Below are 18,631 nucleotides of genomic sequence, written 5' to 3'. Positions count from 1 at the left end.
AGAGGCGTCAGCTCCTACCACAGCCTCGCCGGGAGGCCGTTGGAAGGTGATGCTGGGCCACGGGGTAAAGGCATCAACTCCTACCACAGCCTCGCCGGGAGGCCGTTGGAAGGTGACGCTGTGCCGCGGGGTAAAGGCATCAGCTCCTACCACAGCCTCGCCGGGAGGCCGTTGGAAGGTGACGCTGAGCCGCGGGGGAGAGGCGTCCGCTCCTACCACAGCCTCGCCGGGAGGCCGTTGGAAGGTGACGCTGGGCCGCGGGGGAGAGGTGTCAGCTCCTACCACAGCCTCGCCGGGAGGCCGTTGGAAGGTGACACTGGGCCACGGGGGGAGAGGCATCAGCTCCTACCATAGCCTCGCCGGGAGCCCGTTGGAAGGTGCTGCTGGGACGTGGTAGAGAGGTGTCGGCTCCCAACACACCTCACAGAGGCCGCTGGAAGGTGACGCTGGGCCACGGGGGAGAGGCCTCTGCTCCCAACACAGCCTCGCTGGAAGGACGTTGGAAGGTGACGCTGGGCCACAGGGGAGAGGCCTCTGCTCCCAACACAGCCTCGCTGGGAGGCCGTTGGAAGGTGACGCTGGGCCACGGGGAGAGGCATCAGCTCCTACCACAGCCCTGCCAGGAGGCCGTTGAAAGGTGCTGCTGGGCCGTGGGAGAGAGGTGTCAGCTCCCAACACACCTCGCGGAGGCCGCTAGTAGGTGACGCTGGGCCACGGGGGAGAGGCCTCTGCTCCCAACACAGCCTCGCCGGGAAGCCTTTGGAAGGTGACACTGTAGCAGTTCACCTGGAGTCACACCCCTACAAGGACTTATGCTGGCACCACAGGGTCAACCCTCCATGGACGGTTACTTCCAAAGGGAAGCGCTAGACGCTAACGGTCAAAGACGCCTGTAGAGATTGTCAAGCACAGTAGTCATGGGGCAAAAGGCCTTTATAGTCCCCGTCATCAACATGGCAGTCGAGATCACAGCTGGAGTGCTATTCAACGCTTCAAGGGCTTCTGGGATATGAAGTCTCTGATCGGTTGCTGTTCAATGACACAAGGGGTTCTGGGATATGAAGTCTTGATGAGGTGCTATGCATTTCCTCAAGGGCTTCTGGGATATGAAGTCCCTGATCAGGTGCTCTTCAATGCCTCAAAGGGTTCTAGGATATGAAGTCTCTGATCAGGTTAGTGCTTAATACAGGCATGCCTTCACTCACCCCTGACCCTGCTATACCTCACGGGACGTATGCGTGCCCTACCACTTGGGTATAAGATCATGACAGTGCCAGTAAAACAACTACATGCTCTACAATGTCATTTCAAGAAACTAATCATTCCCTCGTATGAACTTCAACACACTTATAAGCAACAAAGCTTAGTCTCTAAAACATGTTATTTGATGTTTCCTCAGGTAAAAACATGTAGGAACTAAGGTACACAGAATGGTGAGGTTGGGACGCAAGATGACAGTAGTTCCTGAATCTGACAATTTCTTTACATCATTATCAACATAACAGTCAACCTTAACTTCCTATCAACTTTAGTGTTTTTTACAGCATATAATCTGTGTACAGTAGAAAGAAGAGGTAAACAATGTAGGTAACTAATCAACATGACATAGTAAACCAGGCTGGACTATCCCTCTTTATTGCAACTGTGGAAATCAAGTATTCAAGCGTTGTGAGCTGGGCCCTGTCTGCTCGACAAAGTCATTTATAGAGTCAAGGAGGCTTGGGAGTCCAGCTTTCCATCTCAGACCGAGTACCCAGGGGTTGGTTCACAGACTGAACCTGTTATACCTTACCTAATATGTTAGGCTGTCCCAGTGAATGGAAAGATTAAAGAAAATACCAGACTTTGGAGGCTTGGGATGTGTCTCCGAGTCTGGACCTGAGGAAAGATGTTATTTTAATACACTTACATTCAACAGGTCACCAATTAAAGAGTAAACATGGATCAGATTGTGGAAACATAGAATACTCTGCTTGGGGTTATAAACATGAAGACATAAAACAAGCAATAATCGTGGCCACCTCAAAACACTGAGAAGTTCTAGTTAGGTGTGTGTTTCCAAAGGATATGCGCCCTTGTTGGTTTGCTAATAACTCTGGCACCCTTTGACAAACCTCCACGAAACTGTCTAAGCAAGTGCTCTCTTTTAGCTAGTTTCTTCATGGAAAGTTTCGGGGTGGACCAACGAGCGGGGACAAAAGAAGAGGGGTCCCCAAATGAGAAATCCTCATGCCTTTTCCACAGACTTTTTTAGGCAGTGCTACGCCAAAAACTGTTGAGCGAAATTACACCAAATTTGGTAGGAAGCTAGATCTTGGTCCAGAAAGAATGCTTTTGTGATTTATATATTTATTACTTAGTGGCAGTCACCACTGTGTAGGTATAATTAGGTGTGCATTTCCATAAGAAATGCCTTTTTTGGTTTGCTAGTAACTTTGGTACCACTTGATGAATCTTCACGAAACGTGGCAAAAATAATGCTCCTCTGGCCTAGTTTCTTCATGGAACCAAGTGCTCTCTTTTAGCTAGTTTCTTCATGGAAAGGTTTGGGGTGGTCCAACGAGTGGCGGCCAAAAGAAGAGGGGATCCCAAAATGCAAAATACTCATACATTTTTCCATAGACGTTTTTAGGTTGTGCAACGGCAAAAATTGCTGAACGGAATTCGATCTTGGTCCAGAACGCATGCTTTTTGTGATCTGGTGTAGATCTGTTTTATACTTTTTGAGAAATTAGGGCTCAAATATATTTGTATATCTGCATGGTTGGGTTTGAGGGACTCCAAAACCCAATTTAGAAAATAAAGTGTTCTGATTGGCCTAGGATTTTTTTTCTCATCATCCAACTTGCTCCTGCAGGAGGAAGCACTCTGATGGCTGGCTGCAACATGAGAGAAAATGTTGCAGGCAGCCACTACAGCACTTGGGGATTTAGCCACCTGTCCAGGGTTAGTTACCAAATAAAATAAAAGGATTGAGGCAAAAAAAACATGCACTGTTTATTTTTTTTATATTTGGGGGCGGGGGGTGAGTTGGGTCCCTTCTCCGAGCCAGACTTGGGCCCTGGGGACAGATTACAGATTGAAGGGTCAGTGGGTGCGCGTCCTCCCCTCCAAGAGCCTGTTAAGGCCTCTGGGATCCAATCCCCTGAAACCAATACTTTTAAAAAAAACTGGTAGAGGAATGTGGTCCCCTTCCGTAAGCGTTTTTCAGCCCGGAACCCATTCCCTCAGGAACAGCAAATGACTGGAAGGGGTAGGGGGTGCACGAGACCTGCCTCTGTTATGAGCTCAACACTGTCTTTGGAGTGTCCTTTAGAATCACCAGTCAACGCCACAATGTTAGTCCCATAACATTGCTGCATGCCTTATGGGTTTCTATCAACAATAGCTCAAAAGGAGGGCTTGGTTCTTTTCTTCTGTACATCAACATTACATACATGCAGCCCAAACACTTGTGTTTTGAACTGGTTGACATTTCCTTTCTGTACTGTAATGTATTCCTTTATTTCCCATATGAAAAACATTCATTAAAAAAGATTTTAAAGAAGAAGGCTCTACTGCTGGTGAGTGAAAGGTGAAAGGCGTATGTGGTGTACAGGCTGTCTTGTTTCTTGTGACCAAAGGGTACTTTGGTAAAGCGTAATTGAGGACCGTTCTATAATTCGCTAAAAGATGTTACTTTCTGTCTTGTGAACACAAGCATTTTACTTTGAAAGGGCCAGGCGCAAACAAAATGCCCTGAGGACCCAGGTCAGACGTCTGGGTCTGAAATCCTTGTCATGTAATGTCAGACAATTCCCAACAGATGCCCTCCAGCCATAGGTCGCAATAATGAAGGCAACATTGATACCTGCGCTCTTATATGGTGGGGAAATGATGGGCGCAGAGGCGAGTCTTCCGGATAAAATCGTAACAAGAACCTGTAAGCAAGTGTTCTGGCTGCCGAGATCTGCATCGCCTGCCCAAGTTAGGTTGGAGTTTTCATTGAAAAGCCTTCTCTTGCTAGGGGAAACGGCCACTACAAGGCGGCCGTTTCAACGCTAACCTTAACCACGCATGCATAACAACGCATGCGTGGTTACCACGCATAGCCTTTACCAAGCATTGCTTTACTACGAGATACGTAGTAAAGGAATGTGTGATAAAGGTTAAACGTAAAAAAGGGGGGCCTGGGGGGTCTCCCCCCCAAGAAAAAATAAAGCGTGTGTTAAAAAAAGGGGGCTTGGGGGGGTATCCCCCCCCCAAAAAAACGCACCTGTTTCTGTTGACAATCGGTGTCGTTAAGAGGAAACGGAAAGACCCTTCCGCTTCCTCTTTATGACGTGCAACGCAGCACCGAAGAGCCTGAAGAAAAGAGGACGTGGAGAGGGAAGGGGGATTAAATTCAGAAGTAATAAAGGAATGAGGGAGTGATGTAGCGCAGGGGTTATTTAATAGAAGGGTTTGTGGGTTGAGGCAGATGGTCGCACAAGGGTACAGGGAAGGGGTTATATATAAAAAAAAAAGAGAGTGGGAGGGGGGAGGGCACAGAGGAGCAGTGAAAGGAATAAGGGTAGGGATCAGAGAAAACCTATACCAAGAAAATGCCCTTACCACGCATCGTTTTACAATGTAAAGGTATGCGTGGTAAAGACATTTTCGTGGTAAAGGTGATGCGTAGCAATGGCATTCGCATTGTAACGCATGCGTTGTAAAGGCATGCGTTGCAACGGAATGCGTTGTTACGTCATACAACCCTTGCTAGGCCTGCGGCATGCGTCAAATGCTGCCATAAACTGAGATCATCTGCAGGGGGCTCATTGGCTAGCCTAGTTTGGTCTGAAATTAACATCAAGAGAGGAAAGGGTGAATTTAAAAAGTACCTCGAAGGAAGTATAGAGAAGCCGGAGTAGGGAGTTTAGACACATCCGCCTAAGCATTCAGAAGGGCATTCCACAAATCCATCAAGTGCAAAACTATCTGAAAGATAAAAGAGAAGTGTCCAAACAGTCACGTGGGAGGCAGCTACTCCATGAAGAACTAACAGAGACTACTGTCGATAAGACTCTGAGAAATTCTCACTCTGGGCTTCATGCAAAAGTGGAAGGAAGAAGGTCAAAGGGGGGACCGGTAATGTCGCTTGTGTTAACAGACAGACGAAACGCTCAAGCACGTCCTCTGTCTTTGCCCCAGGCCACCAGCAGAAAACCCTGTTGAACAAGGAATGTAATGCATTAGGGATTAGAGCATGTAGGCCCGCAGTAATTGAGTTACTAGACCCAAGGAATACAATGCTTAAGATCCGTCTGGTGCAAATCCTGGACACTTAAAGTCTTGTCAAGGAGAATTTTCAGGTCCAGGTGGTTGGCCCAGAGAACCTCCCAAGACTAGATGGAATCCATCCATGTTATGGCAGGCTGCTAGGGAGAGCATGCACTCATTGTCTCCCTATCCCGCCAGGCTGGACATCTGTCCCCGTATCACTGAACATTTGCACTGGCATGGAGGGTTGCTAGGGAGTCCTATGGCTATTGGCTCCCTATCCCACCCTACCTGATCCCTTCGTGAGTCGATTCCAGCACAGTCGCACTTAATGTGTAGTTCTGCATGTACCGTAGGGCTTTGTTAACCTTACAACATTGCACTGCCACAGCGGTCTGTTAGAGAGAACCAGGGCTCTTCGGTCCCCTGTCCCATATTATTGGGTCTAGAGGTTACCACGACTGAATATCTGCACTTTTGCACTTTTGCACTTTATGCATTAACTTGCACGCTAGTGTAACATGGAATGATAATTAGTTAAATACCTCAGTTTTATGTGCATATAGAATTTGACATGAATCTAAATATGGCAGCACCCTATCTTGGGGTCATTGACTGTTGGTCATGGGGAGGAATGCACTTTGGAATTTCCCAAACAGTAGGTACCCTGGCCCTACAAGGCTCTACGGGTAAGGAGACCTGGTCTATTAGAGTTGGTTTGAAGTGCTTGATGTTTGGTTGTTTTAATTATTGCCCTCTTTTACTAATCCATTCGTAATGCTAATTGTATATTTTTAACAATGTTTATGGTTTTTATTGACTAATAAACAAATCTTACTACTACGAATGCCCTCAACATCTCATCACCAGCAAGTCTCACAGGAGTAGCAGCTCAAGTTTCACCAGATATATTCACTGGGACGAAAAAGCGGAGGCAAACAGCATTTTCTAAGACCACAAAACATTTAATTTGTTGGTTTATTCTTATCTTTTCAGTGTTGTGAAAATTTTTTATCTTGAAGCAAATCCAAGGTTGAAGGATACATAATGTGATGAGGTAAAGTGCCATCAGACATGTGGGAGGTAATGCTTGTGTGGCATGCCTGCCTCTCCAGGAAGTTTCACAGTTTTCAGTCATTTCATTGCAAACACAACAGAAATTTGGTTTAATACACGCAAAGACGATTTCTCAAGGCATTGTCACAGTGTATGAGCAGCCACAAATATTACTCAGTGTCCTTTTAACTCTATTTAGTTTTAGTTCTGTTGAAGTTTCCAGTACAAGCGAATAAATAAGATGCAATGGACAAATACTGCTGATTTGAAGATCATTTTAATTTACCCTGAAAATATAACAAAGCTCCCATAGGGCAAATCTATCATTCACTACTAATGCTCGAAAACTTACAAACGCCAAGCCCAGCGCCCCCAGGGCATCTCTGCAGGCTTGACCAAATGGGTACTGGGACACAAATGGCAAATGCCATCACTCTCATAGAACTATACTGACCAGGGGAGCACGACTGAAAAACAGGTTATTGTCTGTAGGTTTTCGCGACGCAACAATCTGCATGTGTTGCTTGGGGCTGAACTTGTTATAAAGAACTGTGGTGAGGCTTTAGAACTTGGAGAGATCCTACGAGTTTGTAAATTTCTACGTCTGTTCATTTAGCCGAGTTCACGGCTTACTCATTTAGCCTCCTTGAAGGAACCTCATCTTTGAGGAATCAATAGTCTACAAAGAAATAGGCACATGGGCAGGGCAGGAAAGGACACATGTCCTATTAGGTCTTCCAACTGGAAACACCCAGAGTGCTGATAAAATACCCAGAGAAAGCAAAGCTGGTGTTATTGTTTCAAGCAATGCTCAAAGCGTTTTCTCGTTCCAATTTTCTATATAAATGTGGCACCCTCAAGTACTTTAAAACTGTCAGATGAAAAGTCTTAGGAGCAATGCTCAGATTGTGGTATGGAATGAATCAGGGACTCCATAATGAGGAAATATTGCCCAATCTGGGACACACAGCCTTACCTGGGTTGATTGAATTATCTAAAAGCCCCTCTGCAGAAAGGGGGAGAAAGATGGAAAAACGATCTGTTGGGAGGCATTACATGAGACTGCAAAACGCTCTCTAACCGTAAGGGGATGTCTACCACTGGCTGCATGGTGTGCACAGCAAAAATGAAACAAGAACTTACTTCAGAATTCGAACTAACGCTGCAAAATCCTGACCAAAAACAAATGCCATGTGGGTATGTAGGATTGGTAGAAGTGAACTTGTCAACTCTGGAACTCAAAAATGTAAGCAAAGTATCTTCATGCAGGTTTTATAAAAAAGGTGAATTCTGCAGTAATTAAGAAGAACCACTCTTTTGCTATCCACAGATTATATAAGTGCCCAAAGAAATTCGCTAATCAAAGCAGAAGCAAGAAGAAGGGACTTTTCAATCTGTACGTCCAACCCCTAGCTGCGGTGGCAAGGGACCATGGCCTTACCATGGTCTCGTATGCTGACGATACGCAGTTGGTGGTGGCCCTCTCCGATGACTCTATGCGGGGCGCCGCCAAATTTCGAGGCGGCCTAGCGGCGGTCGCGCGGTGGATGACCACCAACTGCCTTCAGCTCAATGCCAATAAGTCAGAGGTGTTGTTGGTGGGGAGAGATAAGGGGCACTGGAGTGAGCAATGGTGGCCTGCGACCTTGGGCAACGCCCCCACCCTTAAGTCGGTTGTAAAAAGTCTCGGGGCTTGGCTTGATTCCACTCTTGGGTTTCAGGAGCACTCTAAGAAGGTTGCAGGCACCTGCTTTGGCCTTCTCTGGGGATTGAGGCCCATGCTGGGTTTCTTTGATCCATCCACCCGCCAGTTGATAGTCCAGGCGGCTTTTTTGTCCAGACTGGACTATGCTAATTCGCTCCTGTTAGGCGTTAACAAGGCAGAAGTGATTCGTCTACAGCGAGTCCAGAATGCAGCTGCCCGAGTCCTTTTGAGGCTCCCTAGAAACTGCTCCACGAAGGGGGCTATTCGCCGTCTACACTGGTTACCCATGTCCAAAAGGATTGAATTTAAAACCCTATGCCTGACTTTTAAAATGCTAAAACTCTTATCCCCTGAGATTCTGTCCAATTTGTTGGTACCGTACGTACCCACCCGCCAGTTACGCTCGGCTGAGCAATACTTGGCTACGGTTCCTCGAGTGAAGCACCTCCAAGCTGGGGGACGGTCCTTTCGGTGTCTAGCAGCTAAACTGTGGAATTCTCTTCCTACCCAGCTCCGTCGCCTGTTTCCCCCAGTTTAGTCCCTAGCCTTTCTATCGACACTGCTACCAGCGCCGGGACGTCTCTTCGCTGAGGCAGCTGCACGCTTTACAAAAACATTTAACTTAACTTAACTTGTACGAAATGCAGCCAAATACATGCCAAAGACTTTCATGTTAGTGAGTTGCGCATCTTTGAGAAAATACTGGAAGGAAGTTGGAAAAACTATCTCTGGTGAAATTATGGTAAGCTCTACCTTGATAATCTTTAGAACAATAGAGGGGAAAAATAATGAACGGGTTAATAAAGCTGACAAAGGGTCACTGTTTTACTTAAACTTATTGAAGTAATTAAGCGTAAGAATTGAATTTCTCCAACTCCGCATGCTTTACAGAATGATTGTAGAGTTAAAAGCATCTAACCTTCAAACTCCAGGTTCCTCTTGATAACAGGTTGAAAGAATCAATGGCAATAATTACAGAGACATCATAATCTGGGTTTTAAAGTAATGGACCTTGAACGTATTCAGACCTTGGACGACGCAGGATAAGACAAATATGGGCAGGGCAAATAGGTCTTGAATGAATCAGCTTGACATATCTTTCCATATTTTTAAATAAAAGCCGTGAAGAAGGAGCAAAGGAAATGGGCAGGGCAGTAGGAGGCTGAAGGGCTTGGGCCTCATTTGGTGTCTGGCGGGGGGTCCACCAGCTGAGAGGAGGCTGAGGCCTACACTCCCCTCGGCCTGGACAGTCTGCCATATTTAGTGATCCATGCCTGCCCGGCAGGGATGTATGTCCCGTCAGTGGAGCTGATGGGGCAGCCCCTCCACTGAAGAAGCAAAACTTTACCGAGCAAGCACCATGTTTGTTGTGCCATTATGAAAAGTATTTTGTTCTTCACGATGACATAATGGCCTGTGCCAGATGGCTGCCAGATCAAAGATTTAACACAGATGAACCAGTTGAGCTCACTTGAGTACACCTGGCACTTCCCCACCTCTAAATCAGGTGGGAGGACCATGAGTCTGATGGGGCAGGAACCACATCGATTTATAATGGATTCCTGCTCTGCTAGGCTCTAAACAAGGGCCATGATCTGAGTGAAGCGCGCATTCACAAAGGGCTATGGACCTCTGGCGCATTATTATGAAAACAACAAATGATCCACTGAAGAAAGCTTCCATTAAGGGAAATACCATCTGCTGAGCTCAATCTAAAAAAAGACACTCACTTTCTCTCAAAGTATAACAACAGAAAGGGAATTACGGACTGCGATTTAAACTTTCATATGATAACTGTGGTAAGGTGGACAACCACTCCTGTTTTTCACACAGTAATTATTGACATTACAGGGGCGTGGCCTGCTGAGCAGCGAAATGGCCGCTCTCTGAGTGTGCTCCGCCGGCCGGATAACTATCCTTAAATTATCCTGCACTTCGGGGTGGTGACGAACTGCCCAGACCGTCAGAAATAGCTGCTGTAGCGGTGTGGCACCGGCGGAGGTCCCTCATACCTCTCCTATCTCAGACAGCTCGGGACTGTGACCCGCTGGAGTCCGCGACTGGAGGCGGCGACTGCGGATGCGAAGACGGGAGGCGTGGTGAACCGAGGCCGAGGCTGTCCTGCCGAGCGTGGCCTGTATCTGAGAGGGGGAGCATCATCTGTGGCGGCTGAGGATCGTTCGTCTCTGGTAACGGATGCCCCCCCCCCCGGGGGTGAACGGCTGTGGCATGGGCTGCTCCTGGTGCCTGCTGGGACGGACGCCGAAGCAGCGGCCTGTAGAGGATCGAGACGATGTGATGGACACCGTACGCCATTAATGTAGACGGAGCAGTGATCGGGAGGCCCGGGGAGTGCCGCGTGTGAGGAGGTGGCGCTGGAAAGTTGCAGTGCCGGAGCTGGCTTGTGGTGGAGGCGAGCAGATCTACAGAGCGTAACGGTCAGTTAATGGGGAGGTGTACGGCCGCCATCTTGAGAGCGCGGCTGAGACGGCCTGAGAGCAGTGCTTCGGCGGGGTAGTACAGGTGCCTGGACGACAGGTGCACATCCAGAGAGGTGCCGTGGTTCGAATAAACAACAGCTGGGGGTGTCTGGGGCTTCAACTGCGATTCCTGGCTACCTGGAGGGCATTGGTGGCCGCACTTGTTGCCGGTGCCAGTGGGAGCTACTGTTGACCGAGCTGGAGGAGGCCTCGGGTGTACTCAAGACCCTACGCGGGCACGGCGCTGTTCGCCTCTTTGGGACTTTGCTACTGCACGATTGGGGGCACAGGTGGAGCAATTGAGAGACTGCGCCCTCTGCGGAAGACGATCCGGAGTGGGGGTCGAGTGTAAGCTGCTGGCGTGGATCTTGCTGGTTTCTGTGCCGGAGCCCTCGCATACCCACCTGCTAAACTGAGCCCGTAGATGGATATTTGCCCGCTTCTTGCCATGCTTGGGTAGGCGCTACATGGCCAACCCCCGCGTAATAGGTGATCTAGCAGGGCGCTGCTGGAGGGTCCCCCCGGGGGGCCGCTGTGTAATAGGGCAGTGGACCTCGCCGCTTGTTGGAGCTGCGGCTGCTGGTGGGGGAGGCTGGCCACGGCGGCAGCTCTGTAGGGGTGAACGTCAGCTTTACAGCCAATACCTCCCCAATCAAATAACGATCACCGACAGGGGGTACACTGCCTGAAGTGTGGAGCGGAATTGCCACCCAACATTTACCATTGCTGGCTCGGGGGTGCCTCTGCTGCTTTTCTCTGCGTGACATTGTTACATCCCACCAGAAATGGGCAAGCAAGATTCTAAGCAGCCAAAGCTGACCTTCGAACATAAGCGCGCCACGCGGCAGGCGGAATTGGAGTCAGACGCTCCGGCGGGGGAGCAGCGGGAGCCCGCGGCGGAAGACCATGGAGAGGACCTGCGGTCACTTATGCTGGAGATGCGATCGAGCCTACGTAACATTGACACTAAACTGGATAATCTAACCTCTCAATTAGACTCTGTGAAATCACAGGTGACAACCCATGAGACGCGGTTGGGCACGCTGGAGAATCGTCAGATGGAGATTCACGAATTCCAAGTTGAAACGAAGGACCAGTTGCTACATATGGACAAACTGCTCGACGTCATCAGAGCTAAGAATGAGGACTTGGAAGCAAGGTCGAGGCACAATAACCTTCGCATTACCGGTATTCCGGAGACAACGGCAATATCAAAAATGGAAACCTACATAACTGACCTGTTGCACGAGCTATTTGATCCACACCTGTCTGCGGTGTTTGTGGTGGAAAGGGCTCACAGGTCCTTGGGGCAGAAACCTCCTGTTGGGGCGCCGCCTCGGCCTATTATTGCAAAGCTTCTGAACTACCAAGATCGGGACATCATCCTACGTTTGGCTAGAGAAAAAGGTAGCATCACGCACAAAGGCAATAAAATCTCCTTTTACCCAGATTTCACTCCAGCTGTCCAGGCGGCGAGACGAGAATTTCTTCCAGCAAAGAGGGTTCTCCTACAGGCGCAGATCCCATACTCTCTCTTATACCCCGCTAAACTGAAAGTATCATTTGAGGGAACTGCCCACATATTCACTGACGCTAAATCGGCCTTGAAGTTCACCAAACATGTGGGAGGCAAGAAACTTAAAGGGCCTCGGGGCGGAGCGGAGGCCTCTGGCAGCCAGCTGAGTGACAATGACTAATACGGGTATTGTACAGTGGATATATGTGACCTGACACATTGGTCGACTGGGAGCTGAGATGGGGCCAATTGTGGTGTGCACTTGCACTTCTCCGGTCTCTAATTCACACTGCCTTTTATAGTTTTGTTTTTCAGTACATGTGTCTTGGGCGGCTCACATCCCCCGCAGGATTTCTGGCCACCCTGTCTAATACAGGGTAGTAGCCGGCATAGCCAGACCCCCTTGGGAATGTTCCCTTGCTTGTTTAATGATGGTTGGGGGTTCTTAGTTGAGATGGGTAATCTACAACCCGGTTGGGGGGTTGGAGTGGGTGGGGGGTGGAAGGAAGGTTTGTTTTTTTGGGGTTTTTTTTTTTGTTCAATGCCAGTACCGATATCATACGATGGGTGTTCGGGGTCCTCTGCATATTGAATGGATCTTGTCGAACTATTGGTCTCCTCTTCTGGAGTATAGCGGGATATGCACAAAGCTGACAAAACGTTAAATTGTCTGACCTGGAATGTTCGGGGGCTAAATGACTATAGGAAGGCACGGCTGGTGCATGCCTACTTAGTACGCCACAATGTAGATATTTGCCTGTTGCAGGAGACACACTTAAATACCACACCATCCCAGCGATTGTGCCATGCCAGGTGGGGGCACACTTATTCAGCTATATACTCCAACTATGCACGTGGGGTGGCGATACTGATCAGACGGGGGTTGGATTGGAGGGAGGGGTTGGTCCAAGGTGACCCAGAGGGGCGATATGTCTTAGTGCAGGGCCTGGTATGTGGTCTTTCGATCGTTATTGTGGCTGTTTATGGTCCTAACATAGACTCCCCCACCTTTTTTCACAAGATGTGGGGGCAGGTTAGGGCTACTGGTTGCAATACGATTCTCTGGGGGGGGGAGATATCAATGCGGTCCTTGATGATACAATAGATAGGAAGGGGGCCACCCGTGCACTGAACCCGATGGCGAGCATAGCACTACAGGAAATAATAGCGGATGGCGAACTCATTGACATTTGGCGAGGCAGGCATGAGGGGCTGAGGGAGGGTACCTGCGTCTCGGCCCACCGCAGCGCTTGGTCCCGTTTAGATTTTTGGCTAGTGTTGCGAGACATAGCCCTATGGACTGTGGACGTGGAACATATGCCCCGTACACTGTCTGACCACGCTCCTTGCATGCTGAAATTGTTGATCCCGGGCGGTCCACACCCGGCATTCGCATGGCGCCTCCCACCCCACGCTCTACTAGATGATGCTTTTAAGGAGGAGATTAGAAAGGATATTACTGATTATTTTGAACTTAATGCTGGATCGGTAGCCACTGAGACATCCCTGTGGGAGGCATTTAAAGTTGTAATTAGAGGCCAGTGTATCGCCCGGCAGGCTGGAGCGTTAAGGGCTATAAGGAGCACCCTTGCATCACTGGAGGCAGATATAAAAGAACTCGAGCAAACATTTTTTGAAACTGGCGAGCAGGATAGGGCGGGTCTGCTGAAAACCAAGTTATTGGACTACGCTGAGGAAGCGCAGCGTGAGGTAAAATTCTTAGGTAAATATGCGGAGGCTAGACGGTATGGCGAGGGTGGGAGGTCAGGTAGGGCCTTGGCAGGTATGTTGAAGGCATCAAGATCTGCAACATACATACATGAACTGCGCACAAAATCTGGCGTCCCAGTTAGAGGGCAGGGAGAGATCCTTGGGGCCTTTTCTGATTTTTACTCTAAATTATTTATACACAACTACCCAGGAAACGTGCCCGGAAGGATTGGAATCCTTTTTGGATTCGATTGCGTTGGTATGGTTTAATAACACGCATAGAGAGTACATGGACCTCCCAATTGATGCCGGGGACGTGGCGCAGGTCATAAAGAGCTTGCCACCCGATAAGGCGCCAGGACCGGATGGCTTAACCACGGCCTTTTATAAGGCATACACTGAGGAGCTGGCACCTAGACTGTTAGCAGTTTACGAAGAAGCTCTGGAGACAGGCTTCTTGCCCGCGTCCATGCGTGAGGCTTTGATTATCACACTACTAAAACCAGATAAACCAGCAGATGACTTAGACTCCTATAGGCCCCTTTCCTTGATAAATGTGGATGTGAAGATCCTTGCCAAACTAATTGCGAATCGGGTGCAACCCATGTTGCCTATAATAGCGCTCCCCGATCAATCGGGATTTATCCCAGGGAGATCAACCTCACACAATCTTCGCACGATATTCTCAGCCTTGCATTATTTACACCCAGATGTTAGGGCAGCGGTGGTGTTTTTGGATGCCACCAAGGCCTTTGATACTCTTGAGTGGCCCTATTTATTTACTATACTAGGCAGGATGGGCTTTAGTCCGCTCCTCGTCAAAAAAATGTGCTTGCTATACACAATGCCCAAAGCCCGGGTGAGGGTAAATGGCCTGGTGTCGGAACCCTTCTCCATTTCGCGAGGCACGAGGCAGGGTTGCCCCCTCTCCCCGCTGTTGTTTGCCATAGCTATGGAGCCTCTGGCTGCCAGAATCAGACAGCATCACACGGCCAGAGGTATAGGTTTCAGTTCTAGAAATCTCCTAATATCGCTGTACGCGGACGATGAGACCCTCTATCTTATCAATCCGGACGAAAACTTAAATCCTGTATTGCGTGAATTTGTCCGCTTTGAGGGTCTTGCGGGCATCTCCGTCAATTGGTCCAAGTCGGTGATCTTTCCCCTGACTGAGGACACAGTAAGGGTATCCTCTGAATACCCCCTACGATGGGAGGCAGAAGAGGTTAAATATCTGGGGATATGGATCAGTCGAGATCTTCAAGCGATCTGGAACCTTAATTATGGGAGAGCGACAATGTGGTTGGGAGAAAAGGTGAAGATATGGGCGAAGCTACCCTTGTCCCTCACGGGGCGGATAGCGGTGGCTAAAATGATTATATTACCTAAATTCCTCTACCTATTTGCAAACATACCGATTCCGCTCACATCACATTTTTTTAACACCCTGAGATCCCATCTGGTCGAACTAGCATGGGCAGGCGGACAGGCGAGGGTATCTTGGGACATGCTGACGCTGCCTTTAAAACAGGGAGGCCTGGGCGCCCCGGATATGAGGCTATACGCACTTTGCGCTCAGGCCCAATTTCTGCATTTTTGGACCCACCCAACTCCCTTTCAGCCACACGTGGCGGTGGAACGGGATGCCGTTGCGCCACTTCCACTAAACGTAGCGATATGCGCCACAGCGAAACGCCCTAGAGGGGATGTAGATACGGCTGGGGCACTACAATGGGCATGGGAGGAGCTACGCAAGAGGGCTAGAGTCCCGTTGCTTTATGCCCCCTCACTTTCCTTGATGCATAACCCGATGCTGCCGTGTGTTGCGGATGGAATTGCCAAACACTTAGTGGAAAAACTGCACCTTCATACGTTCGCAGACCTCTTCCCCGACAACAAGTTCATGTCCCCCCCGGTGGCAGAGGAGGGCCACACTGTGCCCTTCTCTGAATTATTTTTGTATCACAGGTTGCGGGCAGCATGCCGCGCGCTCAGCGGGGACTTCCCGGAGGCCCCTCCGACATTCACTGCTTTGGAGGGTGTGGTGGGCTCCCCGTCCCGGCGCAAGTTAGTCTCCCGCATCTACCGGCAAATGCAAAACACGGCGCCGGTGATCACACCTAAGTCCCTCCAGTATTGGACTGAGGACCTCCAATCCCCACTGTCCGAGGAACAATGGAACTTCTGCTGTGGGCAGCTCACTGAGCTTTCTCCCAACTATAAGCTACGGTTAATACACTTTAAATACTTGCACAGGTTCTACAGAACCCCTATCAGTCTGAAAAGGAAGGGACTTCGGGAAACGGATGAGTGCTGGAGATGTAGGTGCTCCCCTGCCTCTTTTTTACACATAGCATGGTCTTGCCCACTGATTGAGCAGTATTGGTCTCAGATTTTCACTTTGGTAAACCAGATTGTTGGGCCTTCAGATATCCCATCCCCTGTACTTGGCATATTGGGATATGTTAGGGATACTCCACCACAATTGCGCAAGTTGCATGCGCTGCTTCTTTTATTCGCTAAAAGGCAAGTTGCGCTGTATTGGGGCAGATGTAGGGTGCCTACGATAAAGGGCTGGCTGGCTGACGTAACATATGGGCATACCCAGCTGACCACGTTCTGGGAGTTGATGCCGGCAGCATCCCGACCTCGCAATATCTGGGATCCGTTTGTGCGATGGGCTCGGGAGCGTCAGGACATGGGGGTAGAGGGGGACGCCTTGGATGGGTAGCCTCTGGGGTGGGCGGAGGGGGGTTAGGGGGTATTTCTGTCAACGGGTGTAACACTCTGGTTTCCCTACGCTATGAGCTAGAACACAGCCTACGGCCAATTGTACGGGTTGTCATGGGACAATATGACTGTTATGGTAATTGCCTGAGGGTCCTGAAGGTTTGTGTCTGCATGTACTTGTGCCAATATGTGTAGCCCCTGTAACTCACGGACTTATTCTAACAATGTGCTTTGCCCAATATGGAATTGACAAGACAAATATTGTAATAGGTACACCCCTGTATGGCACCTGACAACATCATGTATATTACTATGCTACAACAAGGCTGGCTGGTTATGTTGGTTGTATTGTTTTTTGTACTTATTGCAGATATAACTAATAAAAAAATAAAAAAAAATAAAAAAATTATTGACATTACAGATGGCAGAGTCATGTAAAGAACCGATGGCACCACATATAAAAAATCACCAATGATATCACTGACAAGGTATTCTGTATTACCTTGCCATTAATCAACATAAAATACAAGAATAAAACTCTCAGACACTCCATACAAAAGAGAAGCTGCAGTACAACGGAGAGAAACCTGATGACCACACAGAAGAGAAATATTGAAAGTCATCACAATCAACATGCAACATAATAGGTATAAAATATATATGCAAGACTGTTGTGCTACTGCCAATAACTAGATATCCAGGCTGATACTATGCAGAGAAAATAGGTGGCTATAGTTGATCTCACAGGAAAGTTCTCCCAAAGATCAATATCCGTTATAATTCTGCAATATTATTGCTAGCAATTTGATCACCCTTGAGTGAGTTGAGAACAAATACTGCTGCGCTTCCAGGCAAGATATCCACATACATTTCAGCCCAAATGTAAGTCCACTGTCAACACTTAGATGCTATTAAAGGCGCAAGATAGGCCAGTCACAGTTACTGGCCTTGGCATGCTTCCATTGGGTTTTTGGAGTCAGTGGCTGGTGATGCCTCTCGGTTCTTTTGTAAGTTCTGGTAGGAGGAGATATGGATTTCTTTTGACCACGAGTGTTGGCATCTTAGGGCACCTTTGAAGCAGTCCCAACCTTCGGTGAATCTGTTTTACCTTTTGTTCAATGTGGGTTCTTTTATAGTGGTAGACTGTTTTATCAACACGTCTCATGAATTTAATGCATTGGTAAGTTCATTGCCAGTTTGGTTCTATCGATCATTCATATTACATTTTTCATATAATTCATGACAAACCCAATACCCAATATGTGTTGCTCTGCATGACAATGAGTAAAAGACTTTTGGCGATGCTTTTTCTGGTGGATGCTCAATGTAACTACAGATTCTAACCTTGCGACTCCTCACCAATTACAAAGCCATGTCCCCTCCATGGATTTGGACCTGAGCACTGGACTCTACACCAGGACGCCAGGCACAAACAATCGAGAAAATAGGAATTTCTGCAGACTTCTTAATCAATCCTGTGGTGCCAGGTGAAAAGTATGGACAGATGCTCAAGTTTCTACTTCACATGGACTTCCTGTTTTGAACATCTGTGTCAGTGTAGTAGTAGTAGTAGCTTTCACCCTGGTGGATTTACCCTCAAGGTCCTGCAGGGGATCCTTTGTGGTCAGCGTGTAACAGTTTGAAGCATAAGGTGATCCTTGACCAAGTCAATATCTGGACCGCCTTTCCTTTCTTTAAAAAGCTGAACCAACATAAAGCTGATCATCCCCAAGAAAAGCACGCTGTGCCTCAAGCGGTGTAACCTCTCCTCCTCAGGTTATAGTGGAGCAAAGAATGCAGAAAGCGTGATGTACTTCTGCAGACAGACACGCGATACCATTTTTGAGAAAACAAATACACGTGTTCTAAGTGCCTCTGTTGGGGAAAAAGTGGCACTGACGGAGCTTACAGCTTGCTGACACAAGGCACAGAGGTGACTGCAATGAGAATCTGTCTTTAATAGTGTAGAGACTCCACGTAAAAGCATAAAGTCTACAGTCTTAGATCAGAACTATAACGAGACCCAGAGCACACAGTATGACTGTGTAGGAGGCTGGCTCCTACTTTCCTACAGACTGTCACAAACAAATCTGAAGCCCTCTATGGGCACAATGCAGGTTCAGAGCTTTTATACCATTTGCTCAGAAATGGTTTTAAAACGATGTACTAGAAATACTATTTCTTCTGGCTCCT

This window comes from Triturus cristatus, chromosome 7, assembly GCF_964204655.1.
Source record: "Triturus cristatus chromosome 7, aTriCri1.1, whole genome shotgun sequence".
NCBI classification, from domain to species: Eukaryota; Metazoa; Chordata; class Amphibia; order Caudata; family Salamandridae; genus Triturus; species Triturus cristatus.
Note: the sequence above shows the minus strand (reverse complement) of the source record.